Below are 16,411 nucleotides of genomic sequence, written 5' to 3'. Positions count from 1 at the left end.
TATTAGGTTAGAGGAAAGAGTTAAAGGCGTTATACTCCAATCAGTGTACAGGAGAAGTTTTGTTTAAAGAGAAAAGATGAATGGATAGCTGAGAACAGACAAAGAATGACAAGTATTATGATTTGAACTGAGATGAGATAAGTAGAATAAAACTAAGAGAGTTAAAAGAAGGAAGAAGCTATATAGAAAATGGGAAACGGTAATAAGATATGGAATGGTATATAAAAGGAACATGATTTTTGAATTTGTGTCTGTACGATGAGTTTTAACCCGGGATCAAGCAACTTTCAGAAAATATGTTTTATGTTTCTATGTTTTATGTTTTGTCTGTTTGTGTATTGGAAGAGAACAATGAAATTGTAAAATAAGACAGATGGATATAAAAAATGTATACAATCTAAAGCAAAAGAGATATAATTTGAATGAATAGAAGGAAAGGGAGTAATAAAGAGAAGTTGGGATAAGATATGAAGTTGAACAGATAAGGTAAATATATATATTAAATTGTGTTTACATGGAAATGTGATAATTTGGAATAACTCTGTCTTTAAATAAGATGTTGTATTGGTTTTTTCAGAAAAAGATTTCTTATGTTATTATATTCTATGTTTTGTTTGTTTGCATATGGTTTTGTAAAATTAATAAAATTTGCTTAAAAAAAAGAAAGAAAGTGGTGTTTACTCTTTCCATCCCACACAAATGCGTGCCATCCAAGTTGGAGATCAAAACCCTATAGTGTTAAAATCCTTTTGTTTATCAAATTAACCCAGTCTTTAAGCCAAGTTGCTATCGCAGCATAGTAATATATTTCAAAATCTGGAAGACCAAAGCCTCCTTTCTTTCTATCATCTTGCAATAATTTATATTTTATTCTGGTTTTTTTCCCTTGCCATATAAATTTGGATATATGTTTATTTAGTTCTTCAAAAAAACTTTTTTCCAACTTGATTGGCACCGTCTGAAATAGAAACAAGAATTTTGGCAGAACATTCATTTTTACTAATGCAATACGGCCTAATAAAGACATTTATAGTTTAGCCCAATTATCTAAGTTTTTAAATATTTAAATTGTTAATTTATCGTAATTATCTTTTTTAATTGATGAGCACCTAGCTGTCAGACATACCCCCAAATATTTTAATTTATTTACCACCTGTATCCCTAATTTTTTGTTAGTTCTTCCTTTTGTTCATTTGTACAGTTTTTTGTTATCACTTTAGTTTTTTCTTTATTAATTTTTAACCCTGCAACCTTTGCACATTGTTCTATTTCTTTCATCAAAATAGGTGTCATTTCCAGGGGATCTTTCACTATAAAGGCCATATCATCAGCAAATGCTTGAAGTTTGTACTCCTCTTTTTTAACTTTTAACCCCCTGATCTCTTGGTTTTGTTGGATTTGTACCAATAGTGTCTCTTCTGCTAATATATAAAGTAGGGGAGCCAAGGGACATCCTTGTCTTACACCTTTGTTTATTTTTATATTATCTGTATTTTCCCCATTTATTAATATTTTTGAGGTTTGGGTGTTATATATTGTTTTGATGAATTCTAAAAAATTTTCACCAAATTTCATGCCTGTCAATTGTTTAATAAGAAAATTCCAATTTAAATTGTCAAACGCCTTCTGAGCATCTAAAAACATCAGCGCCATTGTTTTAGTTGAGTGTACTTCATCGTATTCTAAAATATCCATAATTATTCTTATAGTTGTCTTCATTTGTCTATATGGCAAAAACCCATTCTGGTCAGTATGGATAATCCTACTTAATATTTTCTTTAATCTTTCTGCCAATATTGTGGCCAAAATCTTGTAATCTATGTTTAAAAGTGATATTGGCCTATAATTTTGAATTTTTTGTGGGTCTGACTGCTCTTTGTGAATAAGGGTTATATATGCTTCGGTCCATGATTTTGGTATATTAGCGTTATCCAAGGCTTAATTTAATAAGCCTGTCATTAATTCCTCCAATAACACTTGGAACTCCTTATAGAATTCAGACGGAATTCCACCCAGGCCCGGAGTTTTATTTTGTTTTTGAGCTCCAATTGCCTTTCTAATTTCTTCTGTGGATGTTTTATTATTTAAAATACATTTCTCTTCATTTGTAATTTCCGGTAAAAAAATTTCTTCCAAATATTGGTTAATAAGTTGTTCTGGTATAGATTTGTTAAAAAAAAGTCCTTGGCAATATCTTTCTTTTCCTCAGCCTGGGTACATACTTTCCCTCCTTGGTCTTGGAGAGCTACAATCGTTCTTTTTCCTTGTTCTTTTTTTATTTTATGGGCTAACCATCTCCCTGGCTTATTTGCATTTTCAAAATAATTTTGTTTTGCTAATTTAACTTTTTGGGCCAGGTCTTCCTGCATACTTAAATTTATCTTATGTTTTACCAAATCTATTTCTTTACTAATATTTTGATTATTCGGGTCAACTTGTCTACTTACTTCTAACTCTTTAAGCTTCTCTCTCCACACATTTTGTTGTTGTCTTTTTTTCTTTATTTTTTTTAATATTATAACCAATAGTTAAACCTCTCACATAGGCTTTTGTTGTATCCCAGAGATTTTGAAGAGACGTATGCTCTCTCTTATTTATTCCAAAAAATATTTTCAATTCTTTTCTCACCATTTTAATATATTCGTTATCTTTTAATATACTATTATTAAATATCCATCTTCCAATTGTTCTCTTTCCTTTCCACTTAATTTGAATAGGATTATGATCAGCCCATACATTTGGCAAAATCTCTATGTTTTCAATGTTTTCCATTAAACCTGGGTCCATCCAAATCTGATCTATTCGAGACCAAGACTGATGGGGATTGGAAAAGAAAGTATATTGCCTTTTGGTTGGATATAGTTCTCTCCACACATCCTTCAAGTTTAATTCCCTTACCATGTTATTAAAAGACGATGGGAATAGTCTCCTTTTATTTATTTATTTATTTATTTATTTATTTATTTATTTATTTATTTATTTATTTGAGAACTTTTATAGTCTTTATCCTTGTCTGAAACAGCATTTAAATCTCTACAATACATACATTTGTATATTCATTTTCTACTATCTTGTGATGGAGTTTATTATAAAATTCTTTTTGATTTATATTTTCGGGGCATATACTGTAACTAACAAGGTCTTTTTCTGATTTAATATTATTTCTATAAATAACATTCTTCCATCATCACCCTTATATACTTGTTTGTGTAGCAGCCAGTCTTTTATATATATATATCCCTTTTTCTTTGATTTGAAAGAGCCCAATATATTTTTCCCAAATTAGAATCCTTTAGGAGGTCTGTCTGTTTGTCTATGATATGTACCTCTTGTACACAAGTTACATCTGCATTTTGCTTTTTAAGTTTTTTAAATGACTGTTTTCTTTTTAATGTTGAATTTAAACCATTGATATTAACTGAGAATAAGGTAATTTCTCTGCTCATATTACTGTCTGTGTAGAGCATTTTTTGTTTCTTTCCTTGTTCTGGGTTCACTTGTACTTGGTCTGTTGTCCACATCTTCTCTAAGTTTCTGAAATTCTGACTGTGGTACGGGTTCTTTCTCTTCAGATAATTGTTCTTCCTAGCTTCTTGTATTTAAATCTTTTCCACTTTCATGTTCTTCTTCAGGTCCCAGATATTGTTCGCAAAATTGATGTGATTTCTCTATTGTGTCGATTTTATATTTTTTATCCTGCCATGCTACCAGGAGCCCTTCTGGGGTGAGCCATCTGAACGATATACCATTTTTAATTAACTGAGATGACAAAAACTGGTAGCCCCTTCTTTGCTCCCTAACTCTCCTGGGTATTTGCTTCAACATTACCACTTCATGATCTTTATATATCAGTGGCTCATCTCTGGTCTTGCCGTATAGCATGTCTCATATCGTCTTTCTCACAAATCAGATGTGGACTTCTTGGGGTAGTCTGTGTCTTTGGGCATAATGCGTGTATACTCTGTAGACCTCATCAATGTCATTCTCAATTTTGTGTTTGTCTTTCTGTAGGGCTGTTGCTATCCCAAAAGTCATCAACTAGTGAAATTCGGAATCTTTCAGAGCGGGGGTCCACTCCTCAGCTCCACATCGACACAGCGCCCAACCCTCAAGGAGCCCTCAAACTTATTATCTCTCTCATTGATCATCTCATGAACCCCACCCAATCATAACTTACTTTGTTCTCCCATTTTTCTTGATTTATTCACTCTTCATATACTTGCTTTTCAGTTCATTCTACATTAATTCTATTTGTGTTTTCAGGCCACCTCAATGCACTTTTTTCATACCTGCCACTTACTTCGTTATTCAATCCACATCCATTCAACATCCATTCATTCTTTGCCCACCTTTTTCTTGTTTTATCACAGAGACTCTTCTGTACCCTATTTCCACTGCATTTAATTACTTTTTTTGAATTTTTCTTCATTTACCCAACTCTCACTTCCATATAATAAAGGGAGGAGGACACAATATTGTACAGATCCATTTTTACTTGTTTTAACGATCACAATTGCATTACAACAGACCATTCACTGCCCGCTCCTTTTCTACCAGCATTATATATCTTGAAATTACTCTATCCACCTTTCTATATTTAGTAACCATTCTGCCAAAGTACACAAGTTCATCTACTTGCTCTAATTTTTCATTATTTATGTATAATTTATTCTTATACACCTTTTTTCCTGGGAATCACAATAACCTCATATACAATAATTTTCAAATCCTCTTTGCATCATAGACTCTAATATTCTCTACAAATCATCCAGGTTTTCAGTCAAAAACAGGACAACATGTGCATACAAAATACACATATATTTATGTCTGCAACCAGGCACATTTCTAATGTCTACACAAGCATTTCTTGCACATTTATCTATAAATGCATTAAACAACCAAAAGGAATTCACTCCCAGTATTAAATCATTTTATATCCATCTTACTTGATTTAGCAACCAACTATCCATATTTATGCAAATATTCCATACTTCAATTCTATTAACTTTATCACATGCTTTTTCCAAATCAGTAAACATATAGTAAATGTTCTTGCTCACTTTCATATATTTTTCATTGCCTTGAGGAAGAGCCAAAATCTGATTGGTATATAAAGTCACACTTTCAACATAAAGTCACACTGCACTTGCCAGATTTTTTTTCTCATTGCTACCACTTGTATCCTTTCAATAAGAACAGTGCCAAACACTTTACCAGACACACTTAACACACTAATCCCTATATACTTTTTGCATTCATTTTTGTTTTCTATCTCTTTGTGTAATGGAACGATAATGGCATTCTTCCAATCATCAGACACAGATGCAATCTTGACAAACATGTTCAGCAAACCAGATTCAAATTTTCACATTTCTCCAGTTACATTTACATATATCTGAAGATTTACCATTTTTCAGTATTCTCATTACTTTTAGTACTTTCTTTTCAACAATTTTATTTCTTGAATGCTAACATTTATAAAATTCATTTTGCTTTTACTATTTGCAAAGTTGCTTTTCAGTATTATCTCACTTCAGTCCTATGTCTTCTATGTTTATATCTATCCCAATTCTATTCACTCTGTTGTTTAGCCCTCTTCACCTACTTCTAGAAGAGCACTTTATTTCTTCCAAAGCCTCTTATAACCAATTTCTCTGTCTCTGACTGAATTATTTGCATTTTTTTTATTTTTAACAGCACTTTTTATCAAGAGATAGTGGACTTGTTTTTTTTTTCATATGAACAAAAAAATAATCCAGGCTAGTGAAAGAGCAACATGGATGATCTGGTACAATTGACTGGTGTTTTCCTTTAATCTGCATGAATGACCTTTAAGTTCAACTGCTGGTGATATGTCCATACAATTTTCTTGGAAACAACTAGAAAATTGTTCATCTTTGCCTTCTTCCATGCTTGTTTTACTTCCCAGTTTAGCCTGTGATGTTTATGTTTCCTGATGGGCTTCTATCCAATTACTGATCACACCTAACTCGGCTTAGTTTCAAAGCCCAGACAAGGCTACTCATGTTCCTGGTCACAGTATCTGATGTGTAAACCTAGCACTCACATAAATACTGTTTACTACCCAATGGAAAGATCCTTTACATAACAATGAGAAAAGCCTCATACCTTTCTTTTATCTGAAAAAGAACCACTACTGTCCACTACTAAGAAAAAGTGATTCAACTAAAAACTTGAGAAAACGAACCCAGTATTTTGAGAAAAAACTGTTTGAAATGTCTTCATCCACTCTTCCATTCATTTATTAATGACTTTGGTACATTACAAGGAATTCAGGATGACTGAAAAGAGCCTGGGCTTTACCTGCACATTCATGGTCACTATCTTGAATTCATGACCCTCCGACAAACGCCCCTGACTCGATCAGTTCTGCTTCCTTGAAGAAAGATAAGTGGAAGTGCTTGAAACATTTACCTAGTCTTATTGAAACTCTTCTGACTTCTCTTAAAGTTTCTTATGCCCCAAGCCAAAAGGTCTTCCAGATATGCTCTGAATCTGCCTTATATGACATTTCATTATGTGACACTTCCGTGACATTATTTGTTCCCTAGCATGAATTGACTGCTTATTAGTAACCTATGACTATCACTGTGTTGTATCTTCTGATTCTTGATGAATGTATTTTATTTTTTCTTTATGTACATTGAGAACTTATGCACCAAAGACAAATTCCTTGTGTGTCCAATCACACTTGGCCAATAAAGAATTCTATTCTATTCTATTCTATTTCTATTTCTATTTCTATTATTTCTATTTCTATATTTTTTTCTATGACAATTTAGGTTGGCTTGCCACTTTGGCAGAAGCAGTTTCATTCTTGCACTCTGCATTTGGTGTTTCCAGTATGTTGTTCAGTTGCCATGTTATCTTATAACCTTCCATCTCCCTATTTTGCCATTACATTTTTCTCTTTTGAGGATTATTACCTTACATTGCTCAAGTGCTGTGTTGTAATGACTATGATGTCGACCATCCCCAGGAGCAAAGAAGAAAATTTAAGGTAACTGACAGAGGGCTATTGAGAGTCAGAAGATCATTAAGAGACTGAGTTGTGACGTAGTAGAGCTGGAACAGAACAACAGAGGAGTAAAGGTTTTAGACTGTCGACTGAAAACAATCAATCCATCTAGTTGATATTTTCCAGGATATTATAAGAAATGGCATAGTAAAAAATTGGGATTTATCAGAAAGAAAAGGAAAACAGTAGAGAAAGAAGTGCTATAAAGCTGTAACATAGTGCACAATGCATTAATTTATCATAGATATACATCACTGAACAAAGAGGAGCAATCAATAAAATGCATATATAGGATCAGAAATATATAGCTGAGACAGAATATATGTTAAGAGATGCAAGGTCTTGTCAAACACTTCTTCAAAAACACTATTTTATTCTATCACACTTGATAGCCCATCCAATCTCCTCCACTCAACCCCATAATAACATTCCTGTGGTAACCTCTCTAGTATATTTATTGATCTTGAGCATAGTATGTGAGCATCAGATATTGTTTCTATACTAGTTTCATCAATGTCTTCATAATGAAGCAGTTAAAAAAATCAGGGTCAGTAAGTAAACCAACAGGAGAATTCCCAAATAAGAGAACTGTGCAAGATGCACATTTTAAAGCCCAGATATGGATCAGATGACCAGTAAAGGAGTGCCTGATTTCCCTGAAATTAAAAAAACCTTCCTTTTCTTGTCCATTTTCTTTGGGTTTCTCATAGACTAATTTTTGTACAGTTTCTGGCATTTTAGAGCAATTATTGCAAAATTATTGGGTTATTTCTTATTACACCCATTTGTTCTGCAAAATAGTTCATTTTATTATGACTTTATTATGACTTTCATTCAGATTTTTGGTGTTGCCATTGCTACCTTAGAATAATTATTTTTCTGTCAGATGCATAACTGCTTTCAAATCTTGAAGTTACTTTCAAATAGCTGGTAAAATGACCTCAGATACCTTAGCGTGTTAAAAATTTAGCATGATAGCTCATGCAATCTAGAGTCGAGTAAAGGAAACATGAGTGAGGAACACATATACTGCCACAAGATTTTGTATGTCCAAGAATATGGTAATCTTAAAAGGTGCACTGAGCTTATTTTTAAAAACAAAAAACTCTATAAAGTATAATTGTACTGTGAGGCCAAACATATAAGCTGTACAATAATTTATATGACTTTGAATATGTATAGGTACGTGTAATTAGTGAATTAAAAGCCTACTGTTATGTGGAGGGAGGCTTGGAGCTCAACTTGAAATAAATAATGATACCAGAAAGGGTTAATACCTTATGCTTCAAGAGAAATTGGCAACTTAGGGAAAATGCAAACTTCTTTTTTTTATTTTCCTGCTAGCTAATTTGCTTGAAAGAAGAACCTGCATTTAAACGATTGTCCAAGCACAGACGGCCAAGTTGCAGCTTTGGAAAGTTACCATCATCCTCTCACATCCTACATTTCAAAGCTTTGGAGCAGCCTCGTTTCTTTCCAATTCTGCTTCCTCCTCCCTACCCCTCCCTCCTTAATTTCCAAGAGAGATGAAATCTGGAACAGTGGGTTTGCGTCTGTCTTTTGGCTTTAAGCCCCAGATTATGTGGAGTTCCCACCAACAATAACATTGCAAGGTGTCATCTCCGTGTGCATCGTCACCAAAGCAGAACAGAAGGGCTCTTGGGTTTCTTTGTAGGATTTTGAGAAAGCAGAGCAGGCCCATTTTTGAAAGAGCTGCATATGTGTTCAGAGAACTATCTGTACAGGGCCTGTGGTGCTCCTCTTCACGCAACGCCCCTGCCCTTTCCACGCCCCACTTTGGAACAGCAACAGCAACAATCAACCCCCAAGGATAGCTCACATTTCTGACCAGATTGTGCATAAAGGTTCCAACAGGCGCCTGGAAAGTCATTCCAGCAATTAAGTGTTTGCTAGTGATTTTTCTCCCCCCTTATGAAGGATATGCCCCACTGTGCAGGGTATTGCAGCCACCCTCCCTGTCAGGCCGTTTCTCAGTAGCATTGTGGCGCCATGGAGAGTAGCTAATTGGATTTGTTGTCACCTCCTGAAGCTGCCAGGAGCTCACGTCTGCTCTGGTTACAGATGAAGACATCACGGTGACAGGCTTAGAGATGGCTCAGCTGGCATCCTACGGACACTAATAGAGCCATGTTGATTTAATGTCCGAGTGGAGAGGTGCGGACAAGCTGTTCAAGTTTTCTATTCCAAACAAAGCAAAGATCTGTTATATCAGTCATTTGAGGATCAGTAAATAAACTTCCATGTGGGTGCCTCTTGGTTCTCAGCACCTAACTGACTCTACAGAAGGATGACAAAGTATTTTAAACACTGAGATGGTACTTTCTTCCCTCTAACCAGAGAGAATGCTGTCTCTATGTTTTATATTGCCCTGAGGGAAATCAGTTAATTCCTCCATACATAAATTTTACTTAACTGTGTAATTATGGATGAATCCTATTAGTCGTTAAATTGCTCACTAGTTAAAACGTATGCGTGTTTCTGTGGGATGTGTGTATGTGTGGAAAATCTACAGAACATTTGATTTAAGATTAAAAAGTTGATTTGTAGTCATCCGATTTCTTCTGATCTCAGAAGAAAAACAGGATGGAGCCATACATTTTAATATTTTCCCATATATACCTACTCTGTGTTAAAATGTTAATAATTTGGGAACATTAACAACATTAACTCAGTCACTATAAAAATTTCTATGAATTAGTGAATCCCTATTATTCTCACAGTGTAGACTGCAACATTGTAAACTCTGAGGACCTGTGCGTGTACATAATGAGTTATTTTTGTGCACAGGAAAGAAGGTTTCACCCACTGGAAGGGGAAATTAAAACTTTGCAAAAATACGTGTGACTGTGGAGCGCAACCAATAATTTTACTTCTCAAAGGACTTCTTGACAAGGATACCTGATCTTCAGGTTAGGTCAGTGTCATAAATATAGAATGGAGAAGCTGAAAAATTCTAGAAAGCCCGTGGCATTCTGCATCAATAGTTTGGTTCCTTCTTAGACATGATGTCTTGGGCGCTAACAATGAACACTAAATAAAGTAATTACTTTAGTTAGGAAGGCAAGGAATTCTATTCCTGAACTATCTGGAGGTACCTAGGGAAACCTGAATGATTAATCAAGATCAGCTGAGCTTATATTTACACTGTAGTACTAACAGTGAAGTTGAAACGAAGTGGGGAGGGAATGTTTGTAGTTGACAACAAGAATGAGCTGGGGCACTGGAGTTTTTTAGAGGGTAGATGCTTTTTTAGGATGAGTGATACCTTCTTGATTACTCCTGCCTTTTTTTCCAATTTGCTGTATTTATTCATATAAATATTTTTATTTGATTTCACACTCACACACAAGCCACTTTGAGACAAAACTGCTTTCTTACCAAACAGCCTATAATAACATGACAGTAAAACAGCAATGAAAACCAATAAAACAGCACAACAAAAAGGGTTTTTAATTTACTGAGTCAACATTTATATACCAGACTAATAATAAAACACTTTCTTGAGTAAAAATTAAAGGATAAATTATTACAAAGCTCATGCTTTAAATTTCGATCAATCCTGAAAAAAATTCTCATTCCTGGAACTTCATTGGGAAACCTTGGAAAGATGAAATGGCAATGAGATGCTGTAGATTTATGTGATTTGGTGTGATATACCATGAACACAAGCACATTTTTAAATATCTTGGGTGGGGGAGGATGATTTTATACGATCAATAAAACCAGTATGTCCAGGAATTTAATTAAGGCAGTGTTTCAATTCTAGAAAATCGAGATCAGAGTTTCTCAACCTCACAGCTTTAAGATGTGTGAGTTTCATCTCCCAGGGTGCTGGGTAGGGAATTCTGGGAATTGAAGTTTGTACATCTTAAAGTTGCTGAAGCACTGGTCTAAATGAACATTATTTTAGCCTAAGGCTAATGGTACAGATAGTCCTTGACTTAAAACAGTTCACTTAGTGCCTGTTTAAAGTTACAACAGCACTGAAAAGGTGAGTTATGACCATTTTTCACGCTTATGCCCACTTCAGCATCCCTATGATCATGTGATTTACATTCAGATGCCTGACAACTGACTCACATTTATGACAGTTGTGGTGTCCTGGGATCATGTGATCCCCAATCTTCTGACAACCAAAGTCAATCAGGAAACCAGATCCACTTAACAACCATGTTACAAATTTAACAACTGAAGCGATTCACTTAACAAATGTGGCAATAAAAGTCATATTGGGCAAAACTCACTTAAGACACTTCTTGCTTAGCAACTAAATTTTGGGCTCGGTTGTGGCCATAAGTTGAGAACTACCTGTATATCCTTCCATACAATTTTTTTGTCTTACCAGAAATAAAATAGAAGGTCAGTAAGTAGGCAACTTTAAACCAGCCACTGTCCCTCAAGCTCACTAGATGCTTGTTTGGGGAATACATGAGAGGAAAAAAGTATGAACTCTTTGTGCTTGTAGCGGAAAAGAAGGATATAAATGAAATATTTTATTATTATTATTAAAAGCATTGATTAAGCTAATTGTAAGACAGAATGCCTCTCAGTTGTACTGAGAATTTAATGGTCATTGTCAAAGCAATTTTTTTTTGTTATATATATGATTTATACCATCTCGCTGCAGTAACTCTGCTTCTCCTGGAACTTTCTGTATATGAATGGGAAGCATAGAAAGTTAGAATAGAATAGAATGGAATTCTTTATTGGCCAAGTGTGATTGGACACACAAGGAATCTGTTATTGTGGTGGTGTTTTCTGCCCCCTGCAGCTAGACTATTTTTTGGCAACTTTAAAATGTGTGGTCAATACATCCTAAAATTGCCAGGGTTGAGAAACAATGTCCTGCATGATCTATCCATCAAGCATCAAAAAGATTGCTCAGTTTCATACATCAGGAAGATAATTTTGCCTCAAGATGGAACTGGGCAATTGTGTGAAAGCAATTGTGCACTGGCTGTTAGCTTTACCTGAAGACTGGGAGGTGATGAGGGAAACATACCCTGATAGATTGAGATTTCACCAAATATATCTGCAGAATTTGGTCAAAAAAGTTAAGATGGTGGTCACTATAGTGCAACTGAAGTGCTATTTGTTTACTTTTATTTTTTATTTTATTTTATTATTTATTTCTAAGAATTACAGAAGTAAAAGTATGGGTATAAGCTCAACTCAGAGATAAAGTGTACGCCTGGCAGCATGATTTTTATTCTAGATTAGGCCAGTTATTGAGAATTTTGCTTGCAAGTTTGCTGAGTCAACACTTCCTTTTCCTTTTCCTTTGGGATCAATCAGAGGTGGTTCTGTAGAACTGGTAGCAGAAATTTTGAGTAGTTCAGAGAACCAGCAAATACCACCTCTGACTGACCCTGGCCCCATCTATCCTCTGCCTCCCGAGTCCCAGCTGATCGGCTGGGTCTTCTTTTGTTGCCCTACACAGGAGAATGGAGCCAAAAAGCAGGTTAGTGGGGTGCAGAGGGAATAGGATTTTGGAGTAAACTTCCCCCAGGACTGGTGGGGGGGGAATGGAGATTTTATCCTTCCCCTGCCACGCCCACCAAGCCATGCCCACCAAGCCATGCCCACAGAACCGTTAGTGAAAAAAAATGAATTGGGGTCAATAGTGTGGAGAAGCAATAGGTTTAGCCTGGGGAGATCCTATTTCAAGTCCACCTTCAGCTATCTATGGCTACTGAATAACTGTTGACGAGGGGAAGTAATCTCCAGAGGTAGAATTGAGTTTAAAGATTTTCTACAGGGTGAATTCTTTGCTCTGGAATTCCTTTGAAAGGAATCAGGGACGTCGCCTGCATCTGAAGTAGCCTTGTGAAAGGAAGAAAAATGGACTGTAGTCCCCACTTCATCTCTCAAAAGACCATGTGTGCATTAACTAGCCTTTTTATCCCTTCATTTTCGTGACATAATTCCAATTCTTCCATGCACCATCGCTTTTATCAGCCTGGGAAAAGATATATGGACTGTCCATTGCTATCAAATAAATTGTATGAGGTTTTCTTCTAAAGAAAATGCTTGGTAGCAGTGGTGTTATGAAAAATCAGTTAAATGGGCATTATTCCATTTTGAGGAAACTGTTAGCAGAATGTAACATTTCACTCATGTTTTATAGATTCCCAGTCTCATTCTGCTCTCTGTTTTGCCTCAATGTTGCTGGAAGTAAATCAAGCCAGTAGGAATAAAATGAATCCAAAGTGTTGTGTACCTGATGTTTCCCTGCCAAAATAGTCTATTGCCCTAGGCAGGGGAAATACTTTCAAACAATGCTAATAAAAGAGAGTTCTTTGAAAAATATATATAACTCAGTAGATCAACTGGTTACTTAGAACGCTGAATAGCAGAACAAACCATATAATCAATAAAGACGCATTTCCATCTCCTGAATGTTTGAGTTTCTACCTTTCTTAGTCGGAACTTCTGATATTTCTTTTTCTAACAGAAAAAATAAAAGAAGAAACAGGAAAGCAAAACTTCTTTCACATCTTTACTCATTCTCTCTCAGATTACCATCTCCCCCTTTTCTTCTGTTTCCTCCAAACCAAAGAAACAGGTTAATCCAAACCAAAGAAACAGGTTAAAGAAATGTTTAACCATATAGTAGCTTCTTTCATTGTGGTATGTAAACCATTTTCATACATTTCAAGTTTGGTAACTAATTACACTTTTCTTTTTCATAAATCTTGGTTGTGCAGTCTTGGGTTAGCATGACGTGTGATGTAGTCCATGTTGGGCTCCCTACCTCTTTTTTAAAAAAAAGATTTATATTTAACTATTGCTTTTAAATCTACAATTAGTCTCCTCCTAACTGAGACTCATTAGATACACACTGCTATAGTACTTATTGTAGTTCATATGTTTCAACCCCCTCTTCCGGGAATTGAACTTACGGACTACTGTGCTTCATACAGTGCACCTAATTTTATGAGTTGTAATAGCCTTGTTGAACTAAATTGATAGAAAGGGAGATGCACTAAATATGGACATTCTGTAAGTAATATCAATTCAGCATTGGCTGTCTGTATGCATTATGCTAAATCTCGGTATGGTTTCTTTGGTTCTGGCTGCACAATTCAGAAAGCAGAACACTGACATGTTGCTCAACCAACTGTGGTTCAAATTAACCATGGCTTGGTGTAATTTCTCACTTTGCACAAGGTGTTATTTCTTAATTTCCTTGGCTCTTCAGGGCTGACTATACTTGCATGAAATGCTTATCTATAATTGGTTTTGTTGGATTTTTTATTTGATTTACACAATACATCTAATTATAAACTAACTGTAGAAACTGAATTTGCACAATGCCCTACCCAGGCATCTACACAGGAGCCAACATCAAAATGGTTGGTACAACTAGAAACATCAAGTGTGTTGATCCTTTTTGTATGCATGCCATACATCTGGTGTCTGTTAGAAAGGAATGGTGATTTGATAATGTCCATCTTCCCTTCTTATTGATGCTATTGGTCCTTACTACAGATACCCCTTCCTTAGGCTAAAATAAAGTTCATTGGTTTATTTTTGTGTATTTTGGGCACACATCCACTTTTGTTTTAGTGAAACAGTGCTTCACTACAGGAAATATTTTCTTCATAGGTTCAGTCATTATCACCAGGTTGCTGCTTGCTAATGTATGGTTGATATGCTACCCTCTTCTTATCTTTGCTATTTCTGCCTTAAAAACATGCAAAAGAATTATTTCAAACATTTCTTGAAGTGAAAACCTTAAAGGTATCCAGCTGACTTGGCAAGGCCAATGTTCTCTAAAGAGTTTATCACCCCTGCTACACCTATCCTATTCTACCAAAAAAATGAAACATCTGCAGACATTGTGAGACTTCCCCATGATAACCAATTGACTAATCTTTTTTTTTCTTTTTTCCAAACTGAATCTTTCTTCTTTTCAAATTGAATTCTAACTTCTAATAGTTAAATTTTCAAACCTCAGCTCTGAAATGTTGAAGTGCAAACTTAAATAGAATCATGTCCACCTGAATCTCAAAGTTCTGATTTGTACCTGCCTGTTGTGCATAAGAAAACTTGCTCAATATCTCAATGTACCAATTTTTGATTGAAAAACTTCATTTCTTGAGGTTAAACGTGCAAGGATGAACTCAGCACACTCTTACTGATAGCAAGATCTAGCAATGACCCATTTAGGGCCATCTGGGTAGCAGTCAACTAGGAATGTACTTAATTCCACCACATTAGGTTTCCATAGAAAGAAGGAGGATAAGTCAGGGGGATAGAAGAAGAGAACACTGATGCAGAAAACTATTTAAATTAAAGAATGTACCACAACAAATATATTCATATAAGTAAAATATGCATACTGTTTTGCACTTCCCCAATTCCCCAAATTTTGGAAATTGCATGGAATTTTAATAAAATCTACTAAATTTGCTGAGAAGGCAACAAACATGCAGGCCTCCCACTCATAATGTATCCACCCCCGTGGAATCCCACTATCTGCATAGTAGATTTGAACTGTGGTTAATTTTAAGTAATCAGAGATACATTTCCAGATTTGCCTGTAGTTTAATTCCCACTTCCTTCCTCTCTTTCTTTGTTTATGAGAATCAACACAGTGAAGTGTCTAAGGAGTTGGACCAGAACTGGAGAATTCTGAGTTCAAATTCACCCTCCATCATGGAAATGTGATGATTGTTTTGCAGCCTGTCATTCTCTTGTAGGCCAACCAACCCTGTCATGGGCTTCTGGAGAAAAGATAAAGAAAGAAAGAAAGAAAGAAAGAAAGAAAGAAAGAAAGAAAGAAAGAAAGAAAGAAAGAAAGAAAGAAGGAAGGAAGGAAGGAAGGAAGGGAGGGAGGGAGGGAGGGAGGGAGGGAGGGAGGGAGGGAGGGAGGGAGGAAGGGAGGAAAGTAGGTTGTGTAGCTTGGAATGAGCCAGTTTCCATGATGACCAAACATTCCAAGAGATTTACTATGCATAAATAGCAGAATGTTCCCAATTGTTTGAAGTAAAACAGAAATCCCATTGTATTATAATATCATTGTACAAATAGAGCATAAAACATGGAATTAATAAGGCTGGAAGGGATGTTAGAGGTCTTCTAGTCCAATCCCCTGTTCAATCTCTTCTTCAAAACCTTATATTTTGATTGGTTGCTCCTGCCTCTTCATTCTGCACACACACACACACACACACACACACACACAAAATAGGGCCTCCTTAGGTGTGGTATTTTGCTCTCCACTGTCCCCCACAGAGAGGATTAAATGGGGAATGAGATAGGAAGAAATCGATTTTACCAACTCTGTGAGTCTTAGAGTCAACAGTTGGAGGGGGAGGGATAGCAGGAAATAACAGCCTCTCAGCC

This window comes from Pseudonaja textilis, chromosome 1 (assembly GCF_049901715.1).
Source record: "Pseudonaja textilis isolate UNSWEBS1 chromosome 1, rPseTex1.2, whole genome shotgun sequence".
Classification (NCBI taxonomy): domain Eukaryota; kingdom Metazoa; phylum Chordata; class Lepidosauria; order Squamata; family Elapidae; genus Pseudonaja; species Pseudonaja textilis.
The sequence above is the reverse complement of the archived record's forward strand: the minus strand, read 5'-3'. Positions refer to the sequence as shown.